The sequence below is a fragment of the Physeter macrocephalus genome, chromosome 12 (genome assembly GCF_002837175.3).
Source record: "Physeter macrocephalus isolate SW-GA chromosome 12, ASM283717v5, whole genome shotgun sequence".
Taxonomy (NCBI): Eukaryota; Metazoa; Chordata; class Mammalia; order Artiodactyla; family Physeteridae; genus Physeter; species Physeter macrocephalus.
Window position 1 is genome coordinate 33,932,736 of NC_041225.1, and position 14,799 is coordinate 33,947,534.

General features: G+C 43.9%; 1 long non-coding RNA gene across 1 annotated transcript; it reads left to right on the top strand.

Annotated features, from left to right (window-relative positions):
- The first annotated feature begins 4,824 nt into the window (after positions 1–4,824).
- On the top strand, positions 4,825–10,748 carry LOC114487409 (uncharacterized). Its single transcript, XR_003682477.1, has 4 exons — positions 4,825–4,950; positions 5,808–5,888; positions 9,081–9,199; positions 9,323–10,748. It is a non-coding gene; the product is annotated as an uncharacterized lncRNA (long non-coding RNA).
- The last annotated feature ends 4,051 nt before the right edge of the window (positions 10,749–14,799 follow it).

Below are 14,799 nucleotides of genomic sequence, written 5' to 3' on the forward strand. Positions count from 1 at the left end.
GGGGGCGTGGGTTCGTGACCCGGTCTGGGAAGATCCCACCTGCCGCGGAGCGGCTGGGCCCGTGAGCCATGGCCGCGGAGCCTGCGCGCCCGGAGCCTGTGCTCCGCAACGGGAGAGGCCACAACAGTGAGAGGCCCGCGTACCGCAAAAAAAAAAAAAAAAAAAAGCCACCTTTAAGGGATATCCAGCTTTTGATTCAGCTTGTCAGAAGTCCAGCTGGTCCTGTCTCAAACAATGAGATTTTTCCTAAAACCATAGAAATTGTGATTCTGAGATGACTGTAGAATGATAAGCTGAAGTCATAGCATCTAGACTAGTTATTTCCAGGCAAGCATATTACTAAGCTAGCAGATACTCAATAAACACTTATCAATCATATTGATTGATTTCTGCCAATAACCAAGATATTTTTGCCAAATCCCCAGCAGACAGACAAATCCATATTCAGATCTTAAAAAAAAAAAAAAGACTACTGATACTTCGAGAAATAGCAGTGATGATTTTTGAACACTTGCTCTTTAGCAGGCACTGAACAATTCTATCAGATAATTATTAACCCCTCTTAGCAGATGAGGAAAGAAGGGATAAATAATTGTTCTAAGATTACACCACTAATTGGTGTCAAAAAAGACACCTGGAACCCGTATTTTTTTCCCCGCTAAAACGTCAGGTTATAAGTTAGCACCCAGAGAAGACAAACTTCCTTGTACTATGGGAGGGCCATTTTTATTTTATGGCCACTCTTCAGGTTGGGTTTGTGGTAAGCTGTGTCCATAGACAGATACGACCATTCCCCTAAGTCAGGTCTAACCTGAAGGGCAGGGCACGACCGGGGCTATTTGCCAAGTCTGGTCCCTCAGAAGAATTAGGATCCATCAGCCCAGCACTGAATGGGAAGGCTTTGTGTGGGCGACATTTGGGGAAGCAAACTTCATTTGTCAATCTTGGTTGAGAATCCTGATCAGTGGTTACTCAGTCTGGCTGATGATAGACTACAGATTCTGTGGACCCACTCCAGCAATTAAAGAATATGAGAAGGCAAGTCAAAGAACAGAAAACGGAAAATCTCTCCCCACATGGAGTTTATCTTCTACTGGAATAAGATATTAGAACAGAGAGTCAGACACAGTCGCCTAGGGAATGTGAGCCCTTGGGTGCGGCGATACACTTCTTTTTTTTTTTGGTATGCGGGCCTCCCTCTGCTGTGGCCTCTCCCGTTGCGGGGCACAGGCTCCGGACGCGCAGGCTCAGCGGCCATGGCTCACGGGCCCAGCCGCTCCGCGGCACGTGCGATCTTCCCAGACCGGGGCGCGAACCCGGTTCCCCTGCATCGGCAGGCGGACGCGCAACCACTGCGCCACCAGGGAAGCCCGGCGATACACTTCTGATCAGAGGCAGCAGATGCAGGCGAGCAAGACCCCCAGCCCACCAGGCACACTTGCCGTGTAATTGTCAGAAACCTATAACCAGTAAGCCGACGAGACTTTCTAAAAAAAAATGTCCTTATCCATTTCAGTTTTATTTTCTCTCTGAACATAGGGTTTTGAAATATGGAGTACTTCAGCAATTCGGACAGGAAACAATAGAAAAGGTCTGACAAGCAGTGAGCATGGGGTTCCTGTGTGGCAGTGAAAACAGCAGCCACACAGAGGGACCCATGAGACTCCAGATGGAGACCCAGGAAGGCAGTCAGCCTGCTGTGTCACTAGCCCCTCTGCAGCCAGACCGTGTCCCTCTAGAATTTTCTCTATGTTTCTGGAGGGTCCTATGCTTTGTTTCAATAAGAGCATTCCTGTCCTTACAGAGCGGTTCTACTACTGAGTTATTCGTATTCCCTAACGCATCTGGAGATGTGCCAGCAGTACTAGGACCTGGAAAATTTATGTGGCCTATCTTCCTGGAGTGTCGATTTTATTTAGTGGAAGTAATTTTAAGAATTACTCTTATATCAGAATAAATAGTGTTATATTATGGAATGGAAGGCAAAATTCACTGCAATAGTTTTAAAGAGGAAAGGAATAATTTTTTTTTTTTTTTTTTTTTTTTTTTTTTTTTTTTGCGGTACGCGGGCCTCTCACTGTTGTGGCCTCTCCCGTTGCGGAGCACAGGCTCCGGACGCGCAGGCTCAGCGGCCACGGCTCACGGGCCCAGCCGCTCCGCGGCATGTGGGATCCTCCCGGACCGGGGCACGAACCCGCGTCCCCTGCATCGGCAGGCGGACTCCCAACCACTGCGCCACCAGGGAAGCCCCCGAAAGGAATAATTTTAAAGAAAATTTCCCACAGCAGTAAATGCTTGATCTGCAGACACCCAGATTCTCCTGCCTTTAGATGATATTTCACTGATTCATGTTCTCATCATCAAATCCTTCCCAGGCTCCTGAACTATGCCAGGCACAGTCCCTGGGCCCTGAGGCTACCAATGGTGAGTGAGGCAGATGAGATCCGTGTTGTCATGGAGTTTATAGTCTGGTGGAGTTAAGAGGACACACAGTGCTGACCTTGAAGGAGGAAGAAAGAGCGTCACAGATCGTGAGCTGGGGGAGGGGGCTGACTTTCCCAAAGGGAATTTGGGTAAAGCCTCATCAGAGCCCAAAGCTGACTGTTGAGATGGAGCCAGCACGTGAAGATCTAAGCAAAGATCAGAGCACGCGAAACCTCCCCGAGACAGGAGGAAGCTGGTGCTTCTGAGGACAGAAAGCAGAGCCTCGCACCTGAGTTTTAGTACACGGGGGGAGGTGGGATATGAGGAGTCTCATTCCGCTCGCTCATCAGATGCCAGCATCATGATCACCCGGTGCGCATAGAAGAAAATGCAGGTTCCCTGGCTCCACCCCGCACCTGCTCTTCTAGAACCTAAGGGACAAGGAACCCAGGACTCTGCATTTTAAACCGATTTTTCCAGGGTTTCTCACACACACACTAAAGTATAAGAACATTGTTTGAAAGAAACTTAAAACATTTTTGAAGCACAGTAATGTCAAATAGGGTGAGTCTACTTGGGAATTCCTTCATAGATAAGCCCTTGATGTTATGCAAAAATTAACAGGGCTGTCTTCCAAAACTCTCTCCTATCTTCTTTCCTGGTGAACCCAAGACCTTCTCAGATAGTCTTTATCTAGTGTAACTTTTCAGGGAACATCAAGAAGGTGATTGGCTCAGACAAGATTGGGCTATTATTTCAGAAGAGCAGAGCCCTGCTGTACCTCAAGACCTTTGTGGCAGCCTGTTCGTAGTTGGGTTTCTTGTATGAAATAAAGAAGAGCTGGGACTGGATTGGGCAACAGCTGTTCTCATGAATCAACTATTTCTGAATTTAGAAAATTGCTCTGTTCCACCAGACTATCTTCCCAGCTGGTTAAATGAAGACAAACAGAGTCAATTATTATAATTTTGTGCAGTTGTGGGGCTTTTTCTGCAAAAGTTACAGTACTTCTATATTTTTTACATTAGAGATAAAAAGAGATGAATGACTTCAATTTTCTTGGAACCTCAATTACAGGGCTTGAATCATCCCAGAAACAAGAGAGAAGTTGAGAATTCTGAACACAGAGCCATCCTATTAAAGATGATCTCCCTGTATCAGGAAAGTACACAGAGCTGTGGAGTGTGCCAGGAAACACGGATTTACTCTCATTTGCAATTATTTTAGAAGTTACCTTTTGATATTTACCTACTTCCCAGGAAGGGGCGTGTCCGTGAAACCAGCCAGAAGACTCGCTTAGATGTAAGAGTGGTTGAGATTTACAAAGGGAATCAGATGCTGCTAGGGTTTTAGCTTCCTGTATCTCTCACCCGTCCTACAGAAAAGGAAGAGGAGGGGGTATCAGTCATCACAAAGGGAGTTTAAATGAGGCTTATCATCAAATCTTGGAATATGATATCTAATGTTTGCATAGAATTTTCACAGTTTAGACAGCATTTTCACTGAGTTTATCCCTTTGATGCCCACTAGATTCTTTCCCATGTTGCACTTCACACAGATGTACTAAACTGCCCAGCTTGCCCTCCTCCATATCTGAGAAAAAAACGTTTAACCCCATATAAGTAGCCTTGACGTGGGAGGGAGGAGACCTGAGGTCATTATGGATACCTTACTAATTTGATAGTTCCCTCTCTCGTCCTAGTTTAGGAGAATAAACAGATAGATGATTAGACTCAGATGGATGATTTTTATCTGAAATTAACTTATTCTGAGTGGAAGGATATTTTAGAATATATGTACTACAGAATATGTATATATTTTGCACATACATTTATGTATTTTGAAGTCTCAGCCACTATTTCAGAGAATGTTCATAACAGTTGGATTCAATCCTCTCCGTTGGCCAGTGAAATGGACACATGGTTTGAATCAGCCAGCTCTTCAAACAGTTTGGGCCCGAAGGATTCCCAAAGACGTTTGGCTCAGCACTTTCCTTCTTTTTCTTTATACATGTTTGAAAAATATAATTTTACACTAGCTTGATTTATACAAAAGGCAGTCAAGAGAATAGAAAGTTCCACTTTTATTCCGGAGCCAAGTTACCGTTGTGAATCAAGTCCACAGAAGTGCCCATTTGACATGTGTTTCAGAGATGCTTCCTGCCTGATGGCTTTGCAGGCTTGCCCAGCTGGCTCTTAGGCTATGAGCAGACACCCAGGGCAACATCATCAAGTAGGGCTCCAGGAGGCTTTGGGAACTGGGGGAGCAAACCGTCCTTGAATGTCAGTGTCACATCGCACTTGTGACATAGGAGTGTTTCCTTCCAAGCTTTGGGAGGTGTATATTCCCTCCCCGAGTCAGAGGAATTCTATTTCTGAGACTCTACAATAAACAAGTCTTCAACTTAAGAAACCTGTGATCTTATGAGTAAAAATAGGGCTTAGTATTTGGAAGTGAGTCTAGAAAAGCCTTCAGAAAAACTGCTGTGGTGATTGAACTGAAACAACACAGGCAGAGACACTGAAGGTAATATGAATGACATACTTCTTAAGTAAAAATTTGATATAGATACTTTACATTTAAATTTTATCTACATATGCTATTTAACTAATTCGTTTCTTTTCTTTTGGTGCCTGGTGTTTCACCTGAACATTCAGTGCTCTTATGAATAGATAGAGATAGACATTTATTTCTTATCAGACTTTCTGAAAACATTTTTCAAACTGAAACACTGTGTGATTTTTATCATGAACCATTTAACCTCATTGACTTAAAGCTCAGAAAGGCTGTATAACTAGTTTTCATGAAGGGGAATCACAAACATTTAAGGTTTTAGAAGGGCTGGGCTCAAATCTGTATTTACGCAGTAAGTACTCTTGGGCTTTGTAAAGAAGAGAGACAGGTTCTGAGTGAAATAAAGAATTTTTTATTACTTCACAGTGTAATTAATCCAAGGTTGAGATGGCATTTGTGCTGTCCTTGAAAATTAGATAGTACTTCAAAAAACTAGTGTGGGGGAAGGGAGGGATTTGGGTGAAGGGGAATTGTGCGAGCAGAGCTGTCAGGCCTGTGCGAGTTCATGGAAGAGGCAGGTTCAGGAAGGCAGTGATGGGAGCTGAGTCTTGAGCGAGAGACTGTATCTTCGTTACGGAAGCTCTCACGGTGTGCTTTGCAGGGTAAAACATGGGGAGACGTGGAACAGGCTGCATGATTGAAGTCTTTCCATCAGAATGTTGCTAGAATGTCCCCAACTTGTGTGCCAGGTGGTGCGCTGGACTGTCTCCTGTGACCTTGACATGGCCATGACCCCTTTTAAGGCCTCCACATTGTGGGAGAGGAGCCAGGACTACATTTCTCAGATGCCTTTTCTCCTGTGGTTCCAGGTGCCAGGGAGGGGTACTCCAGAGAGACGAGGAAGCCAGAGAGAAGACCACGCCAGGATTCTGCAGAGGCAGCTTCAGCCAGTAAGTGTGCAAGAGGGAGGGTCAAGGCAGAGTCCACGCGAGCTTCATCGCTGCAGACTGTGGCTCTGGCGCGCCTCCTTCCCTCCTTCTCCCAGCCTTCCAAGGGTTCCCTACTTGGAAAGCATGGGTAGCTCTGTTTCCTGACTGAAAGCTAACTGACACCTTGGATGGGAAGCGACTGGAAACAGGAAGAGACCATTTAAGAGGCAATTCATCATCCCAGTGTAGTGCCGGGAGCCTCCAAGCTGGAAGCAGATCCCTTCTTCAGCATCTCATTTACTCACCATTGGTTATTCAGCCACTCGGAGTCAAAGTACAGCCAACGTCACCTTAGGGGCACTGTGGTGCTCACTCCCCAGTTTCATTTTTAAGGTGATTTCACCTTTGCCCTTTCCTTCACTTGGCTTTACCAAACTGATATTTATATTGCACCTATTAACTTCACTGGGTAATGTCTCCATTCAAATCCAGAAGGCACACAGCCTCAGAGAGGGCAATTTTGATCCACTTTGAGAGCTGAGCACTTTCTCATGTCAAGATACCAATCAAATTTGAGAAAGAGTCCCATTGGCCCAGGGCATTAGAACCTCTTATGAAAGTAAAGCCGATTCAGCTCTTCTCAAATGCATCCTTTTCCAGCTCTGCTGACTAAGTTAGAAAACAAGACATGTTTTCGTACCAAAAGGAAGAGGAAGGGCCAAAGAAAGCGGGCCATGGAAACAGTTTTTCGTAATTAATTTAATTATTAGATGGGTACCCCGGGAATCCTTTCTCCATCTCCCTCACACCATGGAAGTTTGATGTAACAGTCCCATTTTGCCTGTGAGTAGCTCAGGGAGAAGAAACACCTGGTTCAAGGTCACACTTCTGGCTGGGAAGTGGCAGAACCATTTTCGTCAGGTTCTACGTTCTACCCAGGATCTCACGGTCTCCACTGATCACGTTGTCCTGAAACTCAGCCCAACTGATGAGCAGGTTCCTCAGGACAATCTCCACAGATGAACACATGGGAGGGCAGGTGCAGGTCAGATGTGTGGAAACGAGTGGAGACGGTTTGCACAACACATTTTAGGTAGGATGTATTTTAACTGAAATCCTTGTCTGCTTCTAAAAGTAAGATGGAGAATTGGAAGTACATTCAAGAGACGTGCTCACTTTGCCATCCTGAATCCAATACTGAAGAGTTCTCCTGAGAAAAATTCACTAGGAAAGGCAGAAAGAGGCTCATTGTTTTTATTACCCTTTTAAAGACTTTGTTTTAATCCATGGGTTGTAAAATATGCCCCATTCCCTGAAATTATGAGATGGATAGAGACTGAGAAACTGGCCCAGAAAATGGACCTGACCTGCCATAGACGGTGATGCTCCGTGAGGTCACTTTAAATATGCCCTTGACATTTCTACTGAAAAGGCCAAGTTTCCTCTATTACTGCTATTCCCTCCAGAGTGTGGATATTCACCAGCCAGATCTCAAAGTGTCCTGAGGTTGAGAAAGCAAAGTTGGGAGGGTCTCAGAAGCCACCTGGAGATCACACCCTAATCTGGGGTAAGGACTGGCTCATTTGGAGCTCTCCGTATTGCAAACAATCCAATATGGGCCTCTCACAGTTGTAAAAGGAATTTCTTAATTTGTCTCTGTTTTCCTGGAGGGCTCTCTATAACCCTCAGAATGAAGCTCAGACTCCGTGACTAGGCTTTTGGGGTCCTGTACACGATGGTCCCTGCCTCTTCTTCAGCCTCATCTTCTGATGCCCACTCCTCCTCCCCTTGCCCCCCTGTAATGGGGAAAAACAAATCCATATTGGACTCCATATTGGATCTGCTTCTTTTACTTTAACCTTTGTATTCTGTTGCTTTGCTGCAAGTTAAGAATGTTGCCTATAGCCTGAAATATACAAGGTAGCCCATTCTGAGACTTTGACCTTAAAGGTATAACACTTTTCTATTCATACGAAGATAAAAAGTTGCAGGACAGGGAATACCATTTGTCTTATTGGAGGTTTACAGGAACATTGTGACTAGACCTATGTGGACAGCTGCAAGAACGAAGGATTCCCGGGCTTCCCTGGTGGCGCAGCGGTTACGCGTCCGCCTGCCGATGCAGGGGAACTGGGTTCGCGCCCCGGTCTGGGAGGATCCCACATGCCGCGGAGTGGCTGGGCCCGTGAGCCATGGCCGCTGAGCCTGCGCGTCCGGAGCCTGTGCTCCGCAACGGGCGAGGCCACAGCAGAGGGAGGCCCGCATACCACAAAAAAAAAAAAAAAAAAGAACGAAGGATTCCAGCACCAAGAAGTTTGCAGCAACCAACCACACACACCCCCTTTTAGTATAAAAAAGCCTGGATTCTAACTTGGGTAAGATGGTTCTTTGGGACACTAGTCCATCTAGATGGACTAGATGGTGTCCACTAGCCACCATCTTCTCTGTCTGCTGGCTTTCTAAATAAAGTCACTATTACTTGCCCCAATAACTTGTCTTTCAATTTATTGGCCAGTTGCGTGATGGGCAGTATGAGTTTGGACTCAGTAACCTCTGCCCCCAACAAACCTTGCAATCTCTCCACCGCCTACCAGTTCTCAAGCTTGTAAAGCTTTCTGAGCCCCCCGACACCTTAAGCTATGACCTTCTCATGTCTCTGCTCTGGCAAACTCAGTTGAACAACATCATCATTTCAAATTTACCTCCAAAGTGAAAGTTTTTGAAACTCCCCAGAAATGATTACTTTTCCCTCTCTATGGATTTTCCCTGCAGTCACTGAATACCGAATACCTCATATTAAATGATAGTACATACCTTATAATCATTTCTTCCCATGTAATCCTCCAGATCAAGACCACATGCAGTTCATTTTATGGTCTCTGGCCTGTCTTTGTGTTTGGCACATTTTAGATGGAGGATTCATGATTTTTGAATAGTTGCCAATTAACGATGTGCCTAAAATGATGCATTTAGTGCTTTAAGGATACTTCCCAGGGAATTCCCTGGTGGTCCAGTGGTTAGGACTTGATGCTTTCACTGCTGGGGTCTGGGTTCAATCCCTGGTTGGGGAACGAAGATCCCACAAGCCGTGGCCAAAAAAAAAAATTAATTTTTTTAAAAAAGACTGCATTAAAAAAAAAAAGATACTTCCCAGATCTGGGTTTCCAGGGAGGAGAAGGCAGCGTCTCATCATCTTCTCTATTTCCTCCTTAGCCTCTCAACTCCTCTTGGCCCCAGGAGAAGGAAGCTCGCAGGCATTACCGTTGAAGATGAAGACTTCCTGCCATTGGCTCCCAGCAGAGCCAGTGCCTGACACAGCATTTTTTGAATTGGTTTGTATTTCTCAGAGAGTCAGGAGGCTTTTAGAGTTTGGAATGAAAGTTTCCTGTGCCACTATTTTGACAAAAGATGTTTTCTTGACACTCACCTCTAAAATCCTCCAAACTTGCCCCTAGATATTGGCCAGCACTAGAAGCCCTGATATCAGAAGATGGAGTTTCAAGAGGAGACACGCAAAGTCTAGAGTGAGGATTGGAAAAGCAAAAGAACGATTTCCAGGGGAATAACTGAAGCTTGGCAAGAGCCTTACTGAAAATGTCTCTGGCTTATGGCTATAAATTTAAGAAGAAAGAAAGAAAAGAAAAAAGAAATCCAAATCCCATGTCTGCACAGGAAAAGTATTTCTCTTTGCTGGAATGTCTCAGAAGGATTGGACATAATTAGGAATAAAAAAATTTTCACTGTCTTTTCAACTTCCTACCTAATTACTAATTAGCTTGACTCTGTGCTATCAGAAGAAAGATGTGAATAATGTTTAGAAGGCTTCAGAAAAGGACAATGTTATGACAACAGAGAAAACCAACTCCACTGACAGAGAATGATGCTTGATTTCTGAGGTATATTCATGCGAATGTGCCTTACAAATATTTATCGTATATCATGTAAGAGCAGCTAAAATTGGCCATGGTAATCAGGGTCTCTGTATTTCAGCACTCTCATTTGTAAAGTAGACCAAGAATACCTGCCTGCAGGCACAGTCATGTCTTCATAGTGAAGCAGCAGTGCCCTAAAAGGGCTAAGGCAGTCCTGAGGGCTAGGAGGTGGGGGGAAGGGGGCCTGATGGATCCATTGAACTGATACTAAATAATCACTCTCTGGGACAGTCAGGTCAGGCACCAGGTCAGTTTTAATTAACAATAATCTACTGAGCCTGGCATGCTGTCCTAGACGCCATGGAGAATACGAAGGTGTCACCCAATCCAAGGCTTCATAGAGAAAGTCCAGAGCAAATCCATGTGGCATGTCACCAGAATTAATACATCAGCTACTGGTAGGTCTGCAGTTGCGTTGAACCACACCACCTCCAGTCACTCAGCCAAAGATGGTGTCAGTCATTCAGATGTCTGATCCATGAGAAACACTGGGGTATGTTTTTAGGTAAGTGAGTTCCAACCAGAAAAGAGAAGACAGTATCAATCAAATTAGATAGATGTTTTGCTAACTTAGTCCTGAGCATGTATACAGCATTTCAGAGTTTCTACACCACTTTCTTGCATGTGATGTATCCCCTCCTCACAGGAAACCAATAAGAGAGACAGGCACAATTTGAAGACAGACTAAAAATCAAAAAACTCAGATGAGTTCTGCAAAGTCACGGGTGGGACAAAATATCTTCATGGGTGTCAGGCCTGGGACTCGCACTGCAGGGTCATCCTGATGCACCAAACAACAGCCACACGAAAGCAAGTCCTTGCTTATCAACAACCCCTACTCCCCCTCCCTTTCTTCTCTTCCTCCTCTTCCCCCATCACTGGATTATCTGGTAAGAGCACATGAGAGAGTTTTACTATGGCTCAAAATGCATTGGCAATTCCTACTACTTCACACACACACACACACACACACACACACACACACACACACACACACACACACACACACACACCCTCATGCCTTATTCTTGTAGCTGTATCTAGTCTCTGTGTGCCAGAGAGATCTGGGTAAATTCATTAGAGTTCTGTTCTTCTGAGATTCTATAGTTGCACAGAGAGTGGAGTGAGCCTAGCAGTTTGAAGACAGCTCCTAAAAATCTACACATTCTAGATGTTTCCTACTGCCTCAAACAGTCATCTGAATCAGTAGATTCCAAACTTTTTGATCATCCACCCGATCAGAAAAAAATATGTTGATCGCAGACTCCTTGACATATGAAAATTTACAGCATTATAAATTTGGCCTGTGTATCTGTAAATCGATGCCTATGCCAATATGTGATATAAACAATGAAACATTCAAAAACTAGAACATTTTAAAATGAAAGCTGCAGTGAGAAATATTGAATTTTTATATTCCTTATTTCATTTATTAGTAGAACAAAGAACTTAATACATAAACATTTTAGAGAGAAGTATACAATTCAATAAACTATTATTTTTTTTAAATGTGGATTTAAGTTTTCCATATAGAAACTGGTTTCAATTTAGATTTATTTCAATCCTTGGCTTTAATGGTTGCCACAGATGAAAAAAATACCTCAAAAGAAAAATATATACAAAACAAAGAAGTGCATTGTTGTATGTGCTTTAATAAATCATGTCACTTACTTTCCAATCCTTTCCACTGATTATGCAAAGACTTTACTGAAATAACTACTGATGTCAGTTGGTAGTTATAGCAAACTAATATAAATGCCATATGTATCTCTCTCAAACAAGTGAATTCAAACAAATGAGGTCAAACTCCATTTCAAAACCCATTGAGAATGTTCTAACTTGGTAGTAATTCTGTTGCCAAGTTTTATTTTTTAAGTATGCAGGCATGAGCCTATTTAAGTGATTTATTCATTTTAACAACAAATCACAAAACAGTAGAATCATACCTAACCATGCGTGTCCAAAATGTTCTCCTCTCATGAAGAACTTTTTTCAAAAGTCTGTTATGAAATTCACATTTTAAACATACTATTACCTTAAAGGGAAAATTAAATATATGCCCTCCTGTCATTTGTCCTCTCATGAGAAAATCAGGGCATTTGGAATATGTTTTATGTTATTGCTATTAAAGAAAATGCATCTTTAGATTCTAAAAGACTTCTTAGTTATTTGCAAAGAGAAAATCATAAACCTTCTGTGTGATATAAAAGATTAAAACGGCCACTTGCATCTCAGTGCAAAGTGTTGCAAATATTATTTAAAGGCGTTGTCATTAGAATATCTACCACATCGATCATGGTCTTCTATCACAAATTAACTGCAACGCACCACAAGCCTCTGATAAGTGAACGAACCAGCAATGACGCCAATCCCGCTCTCCCCGCGGGACACCTCGTGTGCCCCTTGGAACACATTATATGCTTGTTGGAAGCCCTCAGTGTCACCTTATACCCTACATATTTGTAAAGCTTTTTCAAACATAAAATACATCATATTGGAAGTCCTGACACGTTCTTCCCACACCCAGTGGGTCATCCTTCGCTTTCTCTGGGGTGGAGGGCCCCACTTTGAAGATCACTCGTCTAGGTAACTCCTGCCTCACAGTAATTTACAACATCCATACCTGACCATTGATTTTTTTTGTTTGTTTTTCTTTTGTTTTTTGCGGTACGTGGGCCTCCCACTGTTGTGGCCTCTCCCGTTGCGGAGCACAGGCTCCGGACGCGCATGCGCAGCGGCCATGGCTCACGGGCCCAGCCGCTCCGCGGCACGTGGGATCTTCCCGGACCGGGGCACGAACCCGTGTCCCCTGCATCGGCAGGCGGACTCTCAACCACTGCGCCACCAGGGAAGCCCCATAGATGTTTAAAGTATGGTCTCCTGTCCTAGGTGGGTTTCCAAGAGTCCATCCATCTTCATGAATTCCGTGTAAAACTTTTCTTGGACATCCATATATTTTCTTTTCCTGGAGAGGCCATAGTTTTATTATATTCACAAAGGGCCCCTGAAACCCCAAAAAGTTTAATTGCCACTAACCCAGATAATTAATGCAAAAAATGTTTTATCCTAGTCAATTATTTAGATAATTGCACTGATTTTCAACCAGACACAGTTGAAACCAATTTTGGTCACTTAGAGCCTGAAAAGGAAAAATTTCCCAAGGGATGGAGGGATGTGGTTCTGCTATTAACACCCTCCTTCAGGATGAGATACCGAGACCGTTTGGAGACACAGGGCCTGCGGGACTCTACAGGGTGCCTTGTCCTGCCCTTCCCACGCAGGTGGCTTCAGTGATTTGTCAAACTTGAGGGAACAACAAAGTGAGGTTACAGCCTAAGAGCCATGACCTCCAGCTGGGCTGGCCTTCCCAATGCATGACGTTAACCACCAAAGTCTCTCCACTGAAGTCACCTCACTTGTAGAAACTCCTAGCGCACAAGATGTAAAATCTCCTGTAAGAAAATCTGTTTCCCTGGACTACACTCTAAAATTAGATTTTAATTCTTATTTTTCTCTAAGGGGATATGGAGGAGCTCAGGGCTGAGAGGATACCTTGAGCCTCGGAAGACTTTGATTTCCTGTTGCTTAGGCAATTGCCCTGATTAGAATTTTTATCTTCTTTCATGGATGCATCGATTTCCAAAGAGGAAGCCTCTTCCGGGCAGCCTTCCCCCAGCAGCAACTCAGAGGATGGCACCTCCTCTGTGCTGTTTTGAGCTTCCCCTTGGCATTTTTTTATGTGGGCTGTTAGGAGCACTCATTTTGGCCCCCTGGACTGTCCCCTTTTGGGGCAGGGACTGTGTGTCCCCTATCCCTAGCCCTGCGCCTGGCACTTGGGGTCAGTAAATGAATGATGGTGATCCAGACCTTGGTCCCAAAAGGAAATGCTTCTTGGTGACTGACACCAGCTGACATAGACCCGCGTCCCCGGGAATTACACAGGAAGTGGGTCTCACAGTAATACTGCATTCACTGATTCCTCAAAATTTCAATAGCACCTCTTTTTCTCATCTTTACATTTTGAGAAACATTGTCTGCCCGTCATTGAATCCAGGCATTGGCTTCTGCAGGCTGTGTCATCACTTCTCATTTGGTGATCACACAGCAAAGTACCTGTGAGATGATTCTTGCCTTTCACAGATAATTTTAGATTTTGAATACATTTTTTTCTCTCCAGCACATAAAGTGCTAGTATACTTAGCCTTAAATGACCTGAGGATGTCAAATTACAAGCCAGTGTCTTGAACAAGAGCACCTCACATACCATGATACAGACATAAAGACTTCAAAACAACTGTGTCCAACGAGACAGCAACACTAAAAATTAGAATGTTCTTAAAGAGGTGGTATCTTGCTGTTTCCATCAGTTCTTCCACTCTCTGAAAAAAAAGAGTAGATGAAATCGCTATACCTAATCTTATTTTTCATTTCTAATGTATTATATTACAAGCTTAAAACTTTCATGTTAAGTATTACTGATCAGATGAAAACTTGAACACGTTATTGATAATTTCGTTTATTTCTCACTAGATGTAAAAAGCAGCGTTTCCAGGGCCTCTAGAATTATATAGGGGCTGAGCATGTGTAGGAGTGCCTAAGGACACAAGATTGCATGAATTCACCTTTATGGGGGTTGCATTTTATGGGACGATGCTTTTCAAAGGGCAAAAATCTGGCAGTAATCACAAATTCTGGATCATCGTTCTCCATCTGGTTTGATTTGGGCAGCTGGGAAAATTTCAGGCCTCCGTGGGCTCGTGGCAAATTCGAGAAGACCCGTGGCCATGGTCCTCTCCTTTAGGTGATAGTCCTTCCACACGGTCTCCTCAACCCCCCCCCCCACGCACACGCACGCATGCACACGCACAGTCAAACCCAGCTTTGTCCCCAGGTTACAGGAGTGCTTGGCCAATGAGTCCATCTAACCTGACTTTATCTAAACAACTGATGTAGTTGGACAAAAAATAATTCCCAGAAAGTTCTTTCCAGTGAAACTAGCT